The sequence below is a fragment of the Berghia stephanieae genome, chromosome 7 (genome assembly GCF_034508935.2).
Source record: "Berghia stephanieae isolate SIO BIC M18660-M18661 chromosome 7, UCSD_Bste_1.3, whole genome shotgun sequence".
In the NCBI taxonomy this organism is placed as follows: domain Eukaryota; kingdom Metazoa; phylum Mollusca; class Gastropoda; order Nudibranchia; family Aeolidiidae; genus Berghia; species Berghia stephanieae.
Genome location: NC_088366.1, coordinates 16,035,004 through 16,050,003, shown reverse-complemented (window position 1 = coordinate 16,050,003; position 15,000 = coordinate 16,035,004). Strand labels below are relative to the sequence as shown.

Genomic DNA, 15,000 nt, shown 5'->3' with positions numbered 1-15,000 from the left:
ACCGAACACTCCACTTTAACAAATTCCTTCAAAATGGATAAGCGGAAAATTCATAATTTTGGTATTCCGATCCTCACCTGTTATCGATTTTAATATAGCTGTAATAAACGAAATCCATTCCTATTGTTTTAAAATTCATGAAAAAATATTTTTTTTATTAAGACAAATTGATTCAGAGGTTCATACACATTTTTGCAGCTATGCATTGGGGGGGGGGGGGGGGGGGGGGCGGGCAGCTGAGAAAAAAAAGAAAAACACGCGCCACTTATTAAAAATCTGATTATAATAATATGCCATTCTTGCACTCTTGTATTTGGGAATTCCGGATGTGTTCCCAACCGCTGCACGAGCTTGCGAGAGTGTGCCCATTGGGAAATGATGAAGAGCCATAGCTGCACCTTATATTTATTACCACGAATCATATAAATATTACATAAACGGCTAATCAATTAAAAAAGTGTGACTATTGCCGTAAACCATGCGCTGATAAATCGTAATTTATTTATTCTTTCACTAAATATATCTCGTCTATAATTATCAAGTTATGTGAAACTTACGTGATACGTGATACGTGATACGTGATAGTGAAAAGCGATACGTGGTACACAATATTATGTAGTATGCAACTATCTCTTTTAATGCCAAGCAATAATGAACGTTAGGGCAAGGACAACGTGTATTTATTTGCAGGTCCAATTACCCAAATTGATATTAGCTTATTGTTGTAGTGGAAATTATACTCTCAAATCAAACCAACGCAAAATAGTGTCCACCACAACAATGTTAAAACAAGCCCATATATGCGTCTGAATACCAGACCTGCAAATAAGTGCACGTTGCGCAAAAACATTAAACGTTGAAAGGGAGATATAAATATGATGTATAGTCATCGTTATCATTAGCGTCCCAAAACCGTTCGTATTGTTATCAATATCACGATTACTAACAATAAATTAATCAATAAATAAGCGTGCCTGGAATTCCTAGATAATTAATTCTACCTCTCCTCTTTTCTCTGTTTGTAAACAGACGAAAGCAAATACACGGAATCACGTAAAGCTGTAAACTGAGTGCACTTATTTTCCTCTCCTGTTCGTGAATAATTAGTGTGTCATAGAGCTATGCATTTCTGCGATTTACTCATTACAAACAAGTGGAACATACCGGCAACAAAATTACGTGTGATTTAAAACGTTTATAATATTATTATTCAAACATTTATTTAGTGAGAACAGATCATCCAAATGATGTGTTCTAAAAACAATAACATAGAAACTGCGTGAGTTGTTTCACGTTGTAGAAAATTGAAAAGGAATAAATTTAATTCAAAGATAAAACGTTCTCTTTCGATTAATGCACGGTTCGGCAACTAAAAAGAGTGAGTTGCACTCATTTTGCTATGATGACAAACAAGAGACCGAGTTTGAGGAAGGTCAATAAATGGAGGGCAAGACGAGCCGGAGAGGAAAATGAAAGCACTCAGTTTACAGCCTTACTCAGCCTCGGGGTTTTGAAGAGCGTTTTTTGTTTATGTCAAGTAAAACACAAAATGTCACTACCAGTCTCAAATCAGTATTATGGTTTGAATTTCATGCTGAATTAATAATGATCATATTGATGTACGCGTTTAATTAAAATTGAAATACAACACCCGCCAGCCGGGTATAACGTAGCAACACACACAACTATGAGTGTCCTTAAACGTTTATAGATAGTATGCAGATGACGTCACTCAGGCCTTTGTTATTGTTTTTGCCATCCGCGTTTGTGAGTTGTTTTCACTAAACTGTATTAACCAGACTATAAAAGTTCGTGGTTACACAGAGTTTGTGTGTTGGTCCGTTATACTTCCGGATGGCAATGTTGTGAACTCCTTGGCCAAGCGCAATCTATCTATAGTCTGATAGAATATAGAGAGAACGAATCATTAAGATGGTTGTCTAAAAACAACAATAAAGAGCTGAGTAACGCCAATTTCGTTCCTTCTATATTGAGAATCATATCGATTAATATTAATAATTAATGTTGCCTAATTAATTCTGATTATTTTACAGTTTTAAAAAATGAAAAAATGATAATTATTAATAAACATAATAATAACAATAATGATGATGATAATAATAATAATAATAATAATAATAATAATAATAATAATAATGATAATGATAATAATAATAATAATAATAATAATAATAATAATAATAATAATAATAATAATAATAATAATAATAATAATAATAATAATAATAATAATAATAATAATAATAATAATAATAATAATAATAATGATAATAATAATAATAAGAAGAAGAAGAAGAAGAAGAAGAGGATGAGGAATGAACCTACCTCTTCCAATCACAGAATAGACAAATAACCCTACAACAAGAGAATATAATTTCCAGAAACCTATAGATTCGATCTACCATTAGACTAAGTTACCACTAATATGAGGCATAGAACACCAAAACACCGCAGAACGCCACACTAATAAAACAGTGAGGAGGCTTGTGTTGAAATCACCGCCACCCCTCTATGTCCTGTTTCCCATCACATCACATTTAGGTACAACCACTGGGACACTGCCACCAAATAACACGGGATGCGCGTGGCTGGACACTAAGCGTACAACGTACTTACTCACTTACTCTCTCTCTCTCTCTCTCTCTCTCTCTCTCTCTCTCTCTCTCTCTATCTATCTATCTATTTCTCTCTCTTTTTTTTCTTTCTCTCTCTCTCTCTCTCTCTCTCTCTCTCTCTCTCTCTCTTTCTATCTATCTATCTATCTCTCTCTTTTTTTTTCTTTCTCTCTCTCTCTTTCTTTCTCTTTCATCTTCTCCATCTTTATATCCATTTCTCTCTCTCTCTCTCTCTCTCTCTCTCTCTCTCTCTATCTCTCTATCTCTCTCTCTTTCTTTCTCTCTCTCTCTCTCTCTCTCTCTCTCTTTCTCTTTCATCTCCTCCATCTTTCTATCCATCTCTCTCTCTATCTATCTATCTATCTATCTATCTATCTATCTATCTATCTATCTATCTATCTATCTATCGATCTATCTATCTATTTATCTATCTATCTATCTATCGATCTATCTATCTATTTATCCATCTAGCTATCTATCTACCTATATGTCTATCTCTTTTGTTTCTCTTGTGTTCAATAGATTTATTCTTCATTGTTGCCTCCCTTCTGATAATTTTCTTATGTTTTCATTTCCCATTTCTTCTTTACCACATATCATCATCATCATCATCATCATCATCATCATCATCATCATCATCATCATCATCATCATAGTCTCATGATTATTATTATCATTATATTATTGTTATTATTATTATTATTATTATTATTATTATTATTATTATTATTATTATTATTATTATTATTATTATTGTTATCATCATCATCATCATCATCATCATCATCATCATCATCACCAAAATCCTTACCCCCGTCTTAATAATAAGTCAGTGTTATAAAACAACATTAAAAACTATAAGCCAAGAAACATAAATAAAATAAAAAGAATGAATAATAAGTGTGTTTTGCATGACGTATTGGAAAAAGGATTTTGGTGATGATGATGATGATGATGATGATGCTGATGATGATGATGATGATGATGATGATGATGATGATGATGATGATGATGATAACAATAATAATAAAAATAATAATAATAATAATAATAATAATAATAATAATAATAATAATAATAATAATAATAATAATAATAATAATAATATAACAATAATATAATGATAATAATAATAATAATAATAATAATAATAATAATAATAATAATAATAATATAATAATAATAATAATAATGATGATGATGATAATAATAATAATAATAATAATAATAATAATAATAATAAGAAGAAGAAGAAGAAGAAGAAGAAGAAGAAGAAGAAGAAGAAGAAGAAGAAGAAGAAGAAGAAGAAGAAGAAGAAGAAGAAGAAGAAGAAGAAGAAGAAGAAGAAGAAGAATAGTAATTATTATTATCATAATGATGATGATGATGATGATGATGATGATGATGATGATGATGATGATGATGATGATGATGTTGATGATGGTGATGATGATGATGATACCTTAATTTACAAAGTACAGAATAGATATATAAACCATTAACAAAACTTCCATGTAATTCCCAGAAATCTTTGGGTTCGCCCTACCAATAAACTAAGTACATGTACTAATAGGTAGCATAGATCTCCCATAAACCCCCAACCATAACACAGCAACACCAGTGATAAAACAGCATCACGGTTACAGCATCGGTCCCTCGCATTAGACTTTTATCGCATCGTAACCTTCGTATGTAATTGCATAGCCTGACACTGACCAAAATAAAGAAAGTGAAATTCAGGCTTTATTCAATTGTTCAACCAAAGGGATCTTTCTTTTCTTTGGGTGATAAAATCTTTATTATTATCTCATTTTTTTTCAATTTTGTTTTTCTATCGTCACCTTGTTATGTGACGTAGTTTTTAGGGAAGTATTTAGACTCGCAAGTCAACGATAGGTCTAAAATTAATTACTGACTCCGTTCTGAGTTTCTTTTCAAAACATGTTTTGAAATGCGAAGTCAATGGTTGCCATCGTTAACATAATACATAGCTGAGACTAGGACCATCCAGGACTTATAGTTTGACGTTATTTTTTAAGTTTGTGCACCATCTAGTGAGTTGTCGTTAGTAGAGCTCAAGGAAATAATGGATTCCATTGGTTGAACAATTGCATAAAACTCACGATTTGTTTTCTTTTGTGGCCAAAGACTTGTCTTTTGACGTCTTTTTTTGGGTCAGTGTAAGGCTATACGTTAACGACGGCTACGAGTCAAGGCGAGGACGTCTTCCATTAACGTACCTCTCTCTGAATTCGGTCTGGTCTGGTCTGCACATGAGGCAGCAGCTTCTAATGGTGCTCACACTACTATGTTATGACGATCTATCCAGGATGCACACTCATTACCGCACTCGTGCACCGTCTCAAACCCGCCCGGAAGCTTCGTCGCTTTGCGGTTTCGGGCTCTTGACTACAAGGGGTACATGTTGGACAAGTGGCAAGTCCCCACTGATGTAGTGAGCCTGATGTTAGGCAGGATCTCGACGGAAGTCGATTGGCTGCCACATGGTTTACATGATCAGAAATACATGTTTGGTCCATGCACTATTTGACATTATAATATTCTAATGAATAAGGAGACATGAAGTGAATAGAAAAGTGCCAGAAAACAAAATAGGATAACAAACTTTACCCAGAACTCGACTGCTACAGCCTGGCAACTGAATAAGGCACATAAACATATCCTTAGTTTCGTATTTTTTATTATCAGTTCAATTTTTTAAGCAACAATAATATATCACTTCAACATAATACTGATTTGAAACGATTGGTCACATTGTATATTTTGGTAATTTTGTGCGGCTTTGTAGTCTTGTGGTGTGCATGATAATCGCCTTCGGAACAGTAGGTTTGGGTTCGAGTCCCGATCTGAGCGGCAAACATTGGGTCGTTAGAAAAGATACTTCACACAAATTTTCTCACCGTGCTCAGGCGCAAATTGAGTACCTGGCCGCTGCTATGTCGTCCTGTGCGGCTATGTGGTCTAGTGGTATGACACTCGCTTTCGGATCGGAAGATCCTGGATTCGAGCCTTGCTCGGCGCATTGTTAAGTCCTTGGAATAGGCTCTTTGACAAGTTGGGGATCCATCTAATCGACTAATAGAAGGAATGAAGTTAACTTCACTCAGCTCTTTGTTATTGTTGTTATACATTCAGTTAGGTTATTTGTATTCACTTCATTATATCAGATTATAAACGTTAAAGGTTACTCATAGTTTTGTGTGTTGGTACGCTATATCCGGCTGGCAGATGTTGTGATTATTAGACCTAAACACATCGCATCAATGCATGAAGTAGTAACATTTTTCCGACCAGTATGGAAATAGTGTTTTGTCGTAAAACGCGGCTTTAATGGAAAACTGGCGGATTTATAAATGCCTATAAGATTAGGTGTACTCTTGATTTACGATGCATCTGGCATCCTGTCACATTACCATATTATAGGTTTTAATGGCGCCAATTAGTTGTCGTCAGTGTCATCGCTATTGAATAATGGGTCTGGGTTGCCTTGCCCTTTATATCCATTTTGTTTACTTAACATTCAGACTTTTGAAACACATCAATTTTATTTATTTATTTTTTTTTTAATAGAAGAAAACAGTTGCCTTATGTGTGTTTTTCGTGGTTTTGGGCGATGAGGGGCCATAAATATTGTATGTCCTTACAATGTTTACATGATGACACTAAATTAAAGATCTATGGTTTTTTTTTATACATGGAAATTACGAGTTGAAATGTTATAGGGACTCCTGGGTGTTATTATTGAGAATCAATATCGAATCGGCTGTTTTGCTTTTTAAATTATTTTCCAAATAGTTTTTAACTTGTGAATTCCATAAATGAACAAATTAGCAAGTCTAACTAGCGAACGTGATTTTGAGCCTGATTTATCACGGTGTAATCCACAATGGTTTACAGTAATTTGAGACGACGTGGATCTTTTTGAAGGTCTGATAACCCAATTCATTATGGGCTGCTATTGTAATGGTAATTGGATTCAACAGACTGATGTCACTAGCGACCAGGAATGAGCAGCTTGGTTCTAAACAAAGAAAATCAGTACTTTTTATTCTTCATGCTGGAGAGAACATGTTCACATTTCATGTGATCAGAATGTATAAAAGTCAAAACATGATCAGATTTATACTGTTTTTCTCCTCTGGATACACTTTTATGCTCGTCGGAGAAATATTTCATAAGAGCGTTTTCCATTGCTCCAATAGTTTAGAACCAGTTACAAAGTTAATATGCGTCATTACGAGAGAAGTGACGTCACGACTGTTGAATCCTATTTTTTTTAATGACGCAAAATATTGTCCATTATACAACAATGATAAACTAGGCCCATCATTGCGTTCGGATGTCAGACCTGCAAATATGTTCACCTCGGTTTGAGAGTATTTCCAATGAAAACAACCCCATAAAAATGTGGGTTACAGACCTGCGGGTACACTCGGGGCTGTTAAGCAAGTTCCGTTTGGCAAGGATCCAAATAAAACACATTGCATCAATTCGGAACTCCATACAAACACTTTCGAACCAGTTGGTTTTGCTTCTCCGTCAGAATACGGAAGAATTTTATCAATATTCCAATATAGTCTACATTTTATTCTATTTCACTATCTATATTGCACGACACTTTCTTCTTATTAGATGTTTTCCTGAATTGCACACCTTTTATCAATATTTATTGTCATATTTTATTCGTACTTCATTACAAAGAACCGTTCTATTCGCTGTACAATCGTTGTTTTTGTTTATTCAATTTAACTACGCCATTGACACATAGTATCTCATTCGTCCTTAGTTTTTCATTCATCGTGTTTTGTTGATAAAGTAGAAACCCGAAACTTACACAATATCTGTCTTCGTCTAATAAATTGAAGCTTGCAATTCGATACGTATCTTTATCTTATCCACAAGATCAAAAATTTATTTGACGCCATTTATGCTCATAATCTAGTGACGTCATTAACCTAGTGGGCCACCACGGCAGATGAGAAAAACAAGAGGAATTGGGAAATTCTAATGAGCCTCATATCGGACAGTAGGACTTTGCTCTTATCGAATTCTTAGCACTTGATTGGTGTTCTGACGTAAAAATGTATACAAAAATGAAGATTATGTTGACAAGCGTATTTCTTATATTGGATAATGGATGATAATAATAATAATAATAATAATAATAATAATAATAATAATAATAATAATAATAATAATAATAATAATAATAATAATAGTAAATGTACATTTATATAGCGCTTATGCCGAAGCTTCGAAGATAAGAATGCTTAGATGAGAGGATACCACGAATTCAAATGATTTTGATCGCAAACATCAAAGTATAGACTTCTTTCTGCATCTGATACAAATTATCAAGTAGTTGACGGCATAGGATACGTTGCATCTCAAAGTTGAACAGAAGAAATTATTTTTAAAATTGTAATTCCAGAAGAACGGGTATAATTTATCGTGACATGTATCCTTGGGTAGCTACTAGTCCGTGCACAATGGGTCCGGAGGCAATTTGATTTAATAGTCTGATGTCACGTCCGCCCAGCAACCAGCAGCTTGGTTCTAAACAAATAACATTGGTAATTTTTATTCTTCATGCTGTCTAGAACTTCTTCACAAGTCGTGCGATTAGAATGTATAAAAGTCAAAACATGATCAGATTTATGTTTTTCTCTCTCTAGATACACTTTTATGCTCGTCGGAGAAGAATTTCATTGGGGCGTCCGCCATTGCTCCTAAAGTTTAGAACCAGTTACTAAGTACTATGCGTCATTACGAGGGAAGTGACGTTACGACTGGTGAAGCCTATTGACCACAGAAAATAAAACTTTCAGAGAAAAAAGATTTGTCCCAAATTATTGAATTAATATGTCACAGAAGTTGGACTTTTCTGCCAAAAATGCTGGTGACAAATCATGGGTGCATCACTACGACCCAGGTAGAAAATTGCAGTGGGTAGAATGCATGCATAACATATCTCGCATTCCAAGAACATTCAAGCTTATTACCACAACAAGAAAAGTACTGTTTCATATTTCCTGAGACATGCTAGGTGCATGTTACATGGTATTTCTAGAACAAAAAGAAACAGTGAACTCAAAGAGCAATATGTTTTAACCAGGTTTGATAGTTTTCACCAAGGTCATTTAAATCGATGGATATTTGAAGGGCGAGTTTTCTGGCTGGCCAAATTTTGAAATACAAGTTTCTACAGAGTGCGAAAATGAACAAGTACCTAAATCCAGACTGCAACGGGTTCGGCGTCGTAGAGACCCAATAATGCAGGATGACACTCGTAGCTGTAGTTGAAACGTCCAGCCTTATACTATCTGGTTTATAGTAATATAACTCGGATGTTGACACAATATGACCAATTCTTTTCTCCCCAGCTCAATAAGTTCAGGGGCGTGGCTTTATTGGTAGATTTGGTGCCTGGCACCGAGTCCATCTTTTAAAAATGGATTACAGCATTTAAAAAATAGTCATTCTCTTCTGATTCTGGCACCACCTTATACTTTAAGCATGCCACGCCACTGATAAGTATCCGGAAAGAGACCGTTACGACAATGAATCAGAAGTCATGGATGGCATCAGATGGTTGTCATGTTGGTGCATGGAAAAGTTATCTGAACTCTTCGTTGGTGGAGTTGGTTAAACTAATCTGACGTTAGTGGCTCTGTTTGCATCTAGATAGTGACAATATGGGGGCAGCTTAGCTCAGCGGTGCGGTCTTTGCTTCGTACCCAAAAGGTACGGAGTTCGATCATCCGCCGCTTCGCCTTGCTCAATTTGCGGCGCTGCACTGCGGCTGACGCCTGGGTTATTCCAGTCTTCCCTCGGAATAGACCCTAGAGACAAATTTCCCCTATGGGATGAATAAAGGGAATTTTATTTATTTTATTTTTATTTTATAGGATACAAGGTTTATAACAAACCTCTGGTATCACACTTTATTTTTATCACACCATTCTGATGCAACAGTTCCGTCAGTTTTTACAATGTAATAGTATGAAGAGTATTATAGAAGATGATCCATCAAACAAACATGTCATATCAACAACAACAAAAATCAGCCCTATTGTCCAAATGTGACCAATCGTATCAAAACGGTATTGTGACGACGGGTCGAATCTTACGTTGAAAGCTGAACTTTGAGGTGAACTATCAAATTTTAATAACAATAATGAGTTCATTAAAATGAGAATGTCTTATTTTTTTTATTGAGCTTTTATATAGCACGATCACCACTAAAACGTGCTCAATGCGCTTTACAAGGGGCCCTGACCAACAGCAACAGGTAACATGGAGAACGAGACATGACGCCTGTTATGCGATATTATAAATATTTTCCCCACATTGACAGCGCTGTTAACGGCCAGGTACTCATTTTAGAGTACGGTGAGTGAATGTGAATGAAGAGCCTTTTCCAATGACTCAACTATGCGCCGAGCGAGGCTCGAACCCAGGACCGTCCCATCCGAAAGCGAAAGCCATCCCACAAGACCACATAACCGCACTATCTTCATCTTCAAAACATAAAAATCCTTAGGTTATAATTATTGTTTCATCATAACCATCTGGACCATTCCGACATAATACAAGATTGATGTGGTGGGTCATATTATTATCATCATTATTACTACTATTTTAATTACTTTTTTCCCCTATTACAAGAGCTGTAACTTAACAATAATTGTCTATTTGGACAATAAAGATTATATTATTATTATTATTATTATTATTATTATATTATTATTATTATTATTATTATTATTATTATTATTATTATTATTATTATTATTATTATTATTATATTATTATTTATTATTATTATTATTATTATTATTATTATTATTATTATATTAATTATTATTATTATTATTATTATTATTATTATTATCATTATTGTTATTATTATTATTATTATTATTACTATTATTATTATTATTATCATCATTATTGTTATTATTATTATTATTATTACTATTATTATTATATTATTATTATTATTATTATTATTATTATTATTATTATTATTAATATTATTATTATTACTGTTGTTATTATTATTATTATTATTATTATTATTATTATTATTATTATTATTATTATTATTATTATTATTACTATTATTATTATTATTATTATTATTATTACTATTATTATTATTATTATTATTATTATTATTATTATTATTATTATATTATTATTATTATTATTTATTATTATATTATTATTATTATTATTATTATTATCATTATTATTATTATTATTATTATTATTATTATTATTATTATTATTGTTATTATTATTATTATTATTATTATTATTATTATTATTATTATTATTATTATTATTATTATTATATTATTATTATTATTATTTATTATTATTATTATTATTATTATTATTATTATTATTATTATAATTATTATTATTGTTATTATTATTATTATTATTATTATTATTATTATTATTATTATTATTATTATTATTATTATTATTATTATCATTATTATTGCTATTATTATTATTATTATTATTATTATTATTATTATTATTATTATTATTATTATTATTATTATCATTACTATTATTATTATCATTATTATTATTATTATTATTATTATTATTATTATTATTATTATTATTATTATTATTATTATTATTTATTATTATTATTATTGTTATTAAATAAGAAAAGTAGGGTTCTACAATCTGACCTGGCAGAAACAAAAATAGAGTGATAGAATAGAGGCATGGACACGGAACTCTACAGATTACATGGACTGCCTTAACTTAACCTCTAAGGTCACTTTGCCCACATTATATTATGACATGTTAGAATTTAAAATGATAGATATCTGCTCCTATTTCTCCGATTTACCAAACTCAGATTACCTCGTGTCCTCTGTCCTCTTCTGTCAAAACATATTTTTGTCAACTTATTTGTCAAATGTGACCCTTCGTCTGAAAACGGTATTAAGTCGGGTTGGTTAAGGTGTTAAAAATTGAATTTATAGCCAGAAATATCAGACTTGTGTTGAGTTTGTATGATTTATTATGGAGAATGGATACCATATTTTAGGGTGCTAATGCCAACAAATTATATTTTTGATCATTTAAGCATTAAATTTGACTTTTAAGCATATGGCTCGTTCCGACATAATACCGTTTTGAGACGATGGGTCAGAAATATCAAAATAATCTATTTATGATCCTGATTTGCCGTACCCTTTAAAACCAAAGATTTCTTCAATCTCTGTGATTAGAGACTTTAAAAATTGTTTTTTGGACAAGTTGGGTCGTCTTATCGGCGAATCTTCCAGCAAAATTTTCCAGGCCGGGAAAAGAAAAGAATGCCTTTTGTCAATGTACAGCATTATAGATTAATGCCTTATGGCTTTGTGGCTTGAGACTTGAAGATCGAAGCTATAGAAAATCGAGTTTGACATTTAATTTCAAATATTCCTCCGCTGTCGAAAAAAAATACAACAGATCTTAAACTGATTTTTTGAGAACCTCGGGCAAATCTGCTGTACTCTGGGAAAACACGTCATTTAAAATTTGGCCAGAAAACTCGTCCTTCAAAACTCGATCGATTTAAATGCCTCTTATCTTAGCAAAAACTCTCAAACCTCGGAACTTCGGAGAAGTCCCGGGTTTGAATTTTTTTGCCAAGATAACAGTCATTTAAATCGATCGATATTTGAAGGACGAGTTTTCTGGCCAAATTATTAAATATGTGTTTTTCCAGAGTACGGCAGAAATGATTATTATGGGAATATAACATTGTCTAAGCCCGTGCCAGCATGTTCATTTACGCCCATCTTCCTTCCCCTCCTCCTTTATACTTTGTTTTTCTTCAACTTCTTGTTCTTGTCGTTGTTGTTGTTGTTGTTGTTGTTGTTGTTGTTGTTGTTGTTGTTGTTGTTCTTCTTCTTCTTCTTCTTCTTCTTCTTCTTCTTCTTCTTCTTCTTCTTCTTCTTCTTCTTCTTCTTCTTCTTCTTCCTCTTCCTCTTTGTTGTTATTGTTATTGTTGTTTGTTGTTGATTGTGTTGTTATTGTTGTTGTTCTTGTCCTCTTCCTTCTTCTTCCTCTTCTTTATATCTAAATTCTTTTCATCAAATCACAAAATGCAATGAATGGAGGATGAATTTCAAGAAACTGAATATAGAACATCAAAACTAATCAGATTTTTTACTTATATAAGGCCGCATACCCGTATTATCCACCGTCCTTGACATCCTAAATGAATAGAAAAAAAAGATTCAGCATTTTCTAACCACGTAACTTAGCTTCAACAGTCGTGACGTCACTTCCCGCGAAATGGCGCATAGTAATTTAGTAACTGGTTCTAAATTATCGGAACAATGGCGGACGCCCTTATGAAATAGTTCTCCGACGAACATAAAAGTGTATCCAGAGGAGGAAAACATTACAAATCTAATCATGTTTTATAAATTCTGATCACATGACATGTGAAAATGTTCTAGCCAGCGTGAAAAATAAAAAGTACCGATGTTCTTTGTTTAGAACCAAGCTGCTCGTTGCTGGGCGGACGTGAAATCAGACTATTGAATCCAATTGGCACGTTTGGGCATTGGAAATTTTTTTTTAAAACCCAGAAAACCGTGCAATGCATTCATAGCCAAATCAAGGATTCATAGTGTCAATAAAAGCATATACACAGTAAAGATGTGTCTTGGGATTCTTTTTAAAGGCAAGTAAAGACTTACACTCCCTCAGACCACGTGGTAGTTTATTCCAAATCTTGAGGCCGAAACAAGCAAACGATCTATCACCAAATTTTGTTCGTGAATCATAATATAAAATCGCATAGGGGCACTATTTTGACGACGAAGTGAAATGATCATGTCGTGATAGGCACGTGATGCGTGATATTATGAACGATTCGACAAACCTCTCTAATAGATTCAATTTTCAGCAGCGCCAATATCACTTTGAAATAATACCGTTTTGATACGGTAGGTCACCACATCTTCCTTCGCCACCATTGTTGATCATTCAAAATCCCCAAATCACAGGAGTTGCATCGCCAACCCAGAGTTTTGTATTGAATAAAGATCCTATTTATCCCACAAAACTCGTTACATTGGCTTATCCATTAATCTTTCTTTTTCATCTTTGCTGGCATTGATGTCCTCAAATGACCCTGAATTCTGACGTCACAATCGATATCATAATAAATAATCTTGATGATACAATAATACGATTTGGGAGCCCTCCCCTCTCCCCCTTCTCTCTCTCTATCTCTCTCTCTCTCTCTCTCTCTCTATCTCTCTATCTCTCTGTTTTTCTTTTTTACTCTTTCCTTCTTCATCTTTATCTTGGTATCAACCCCGCCATATCATTATTCAACCTATCCATTCGATTACCGATCTTTCCTATCTATCTATCTATCTATCTATCTATCTATCTATCTATCTATCTATCTATCTATCTATCTATCTATCTATCTATCTATCTATCTATCTATCTATCTATATATCTAACTATCTGTCTGTGTATCTTTCTATCCATCTACCTATCTATCAATCTATCTACCTATCCATCTGTCTGTCTCTTTCTCATTCAATCTATCAATCGGAATATCTATCTATTTATCTATCTGTTTCAATCAAACACACACGCGCATATACATACAAATATTACACACACACACACACACACACACACACACACATTTATATATATATATATATATATATATATATATATATATATATATATATATATATATATATATATATATATATATGTTATATATATCTCATCTCATGTAGTTCCATATCTGAAGCAGACGTCGGAGGTCATCTTCCGCCAAGCTGATCTATCTCTTGCCAATTCTATTAAAGCAGCGCCACCTTTCTCAGCTTCATCTGTCCAAGTTCTTATCCCTTTCAAATACGTTATTCTTTGTCTTCCACTTATTCTTTTTCCATTCATCTTTCCAGTCAAGGCGAGTACTTCCAAACCAGGGTGGCGGATAATGTGTCCTAAAAATTCCATTTGGCGTTTGATGATTTTTGTTATCAGTGATCTTTTTCTGTTTGCCATTTCTAAAATTTCTTCATTTCTTTTCCTTTCCATCCATGACACCCTCATCATTCTTCTGTAAAACCACATTTCCACTGCCTCCAGTCTTTTAACCATGGTCTTGTTTATGGTCCAGCTCTCACAACCATATAGCAGCACAGACAGTACATAGCAATCCAGGACTTTGATTTTTGTTTTCATGCTAATATTCCTGTTTTTCATAATTGTATGCAGCTGGTTGAATGCATTCTTCGCCATACCTATTCTTTTCTTTATTTCACAATCTGAT

The 15,000-nt window shown here is 33.0% G+C and overlaps 1 protein-coding gene across 12 annotated transcripts in view; it reads right to left on the bottom strand.

Annotated features, from left to right (window-relative positions):
- LOC144976786 (omega-scoloptoxin(05)-Ssm1a-like) overlaps positions 1-2,594 on the bottom strand; it is a 132,090-nt gene extending 129,496 nt beyond the window's left edge. For 6 of the 12 annotated variants that reach the window (XM_078921223.1, XM_078921227.1, XM_078921224.1 and 3 more), the window contains exon 1: positions 2,347-2,581. The gene's annotated coding sequence lies outside the window, so the exon portion shown is untranslated. Of the gene's footprint in view, positions 1-2,346 lie in introns of all 12 variants that reach the window. The other 6 variants (XM_078921225.1, XM_078921230.1, XM_078921226.1 and 3 more) reach the window with 4 other exon arrangements.
- Positions 2,595-15,000: the final 12,406 nt, after the last annotated feature.